General features: G+C 38.6%; 1 protein-coding gene across 1 annotated transcript in view; it reads left to right on the top strand.

Annotated features, from left to right (window-relative positions):
* The window catches only part of DCSTAMP (dendrocyte expressed seven transmembrane protein), a 7,370-nt gene that overhangs the window by 1,353 nt on the left and 4,212 nt on the right, over window positions 1-1,805 (top strand). The gene's annotated exons all lie outside the window — the stretch shown is intronic.

The raw sequence follows: 1,805 nt of genomic DNA on the forward strand, positions 1-1,805 counted from the left end.
GCTTCTGTTTGCTGCAGTAGACTATTTGTTTTATTGGTTAATTATTTCTGTGAATAAATATCTCCAAGAAGTACCGGATCTAGAGATTCAACTCAGCCTCTCTCAGAATGTAAGTACTTGTCAGTACTGTACATTTCTTAGTTTAGTGTCAAAAATTTCCTTTCATCTTCAGCAGCTGCAAGAGCAGACATATAGCCAATGAGCCATCAGTTCTTTCATGGAATATCATTCGTTTCAAAAAGGGACATTGCCTTTACAGATACATATGTTGGATGGAACCAGACAGCTCTCTGCACTTTCCAGAGCATTATCAATTTTCTAGAGAATGATAAATATTAGAAGAACTTTCATTCTTCCATTTATATATATGAAGAACACCAGAAGCTTAAAACTGGACACTTGCAATGCTGACATTTGTGAAGCACCACTTTTATAGACAAAAGTCACTGTGACACTGATGCAATAGATGCCTACCTTTCTTTAGCTGCTAAGTGTGAGGAACTCATCAGTTGCATGCGTGGTGCATGCACACGAAATAATAACACATTACTGGAATGTCAAGGTTCTTCCAGCAGAAGCAGCAGTGGCACAGAGAACCACAGAATAATTAGACTGTAAGGTAAGTCTGAAGGCCATCTAGACCAACCTCTTGCTCAAAACAAAGATAGCTTCAGAGACAGATCAGATTGCTTGTGATCTTGTCTGAATGCTCCTAAAGGGAGAGATTCTACTACTGGAGTGCATGATCCATGTGTTGCTTTTAGTGCAAAGGAAAGCCGCCCAGTTCTATAGCTTGCAAGATCAGTTAAAACATTTTCTGAAAGTATATAACCCTTTGAAACTTTCAAGATAAAAAGGTTTCAAAAGTGCTTGACTGTTAGTACAATATAGTATATGCTCTTCTGTAATTTTGTCTTACTCAGCATTTTCTGTTACTTCTTAGATCTCATAATAATGAGTATTCATTCCCATTTTTCTCCATCCCCTAAAAATTCTTCAGTTTCACAGAGTAAGATTATTGAGGTGAGCAATGCAATAAGTGCATTGTTTGAAATCACAAGCATACAGAACAAGACATACAACATTTGGCAGAGAGATTGTACGACACTTTTCAATATGTAACATATTGAACCTCTGAGCTTCCTCAGCCAGGCCACATTTTCTATGATGCACTGCTACACCATTGCAGTTTGTGGCAGATTGGTTGTCCCAGTGTGTCGTGGGATGTTCATTTGGTTGGGACAGAATCATGAAGGGTAAGGGAGATATAGTGCACAGCATCCTTGAGGAAAGGGAGCACTTCCAGCAAATGTGAGCTACAAATGAAACCAGCTGGAATGAAGTCAAGCTGCTGGTGAAATTCTGTCAATATTTTGTATTGTATATCAAAATATCAGACTCTTCCATGGGATAAAAACTAAATTATTGACTAGTTTTACCTTAGCAAAGAACTGAAAAATGCATGGCAGTCATAAGCCAAAGGTTCACAGATTGTTTCAGTGAAAAAACACCTTTCCTAGGGGATGGAGGCCACCAACTTCTAATTATTACCTTTCCAACTGTTACTTGAACCTTCTTTAAGGAGGGTAAATGTAAAAGCCATTGTAACTGTGCAGTCTGCACACGTATAACAAATCAGATCCATCCTGCAGATTTCAGATTCTTGTGCAAAAGCAAAGAGGATTTCATCATTTGGTCGGTCTGTCTAATGTGAAATATATAGAAGAGACTGCTATCCATGCTAGGGGGTTTTATACTTCATGTGAACACTGCTGCTGCACAGCAGCTGTGATCTAACAGCAGCA

Source organism: Empidonax traillii, unplaced genomic scaffold, assembly GCF_003031625.1.
Source record: "Empidonax traillii isolate 1590-97213 ecotype Southwest subspecies unplaced genomic scaffold, ASM303162v1 scaffold126:size1624879, whole genome shotgun sequence".
Classification (NCBI taxonomy): domain Eukaryota; kingdom Metazoa; phylum Chordata; class Aves; order Passeriformes; family Tyrannidae; genus Empidonax; species Empidonax traillii.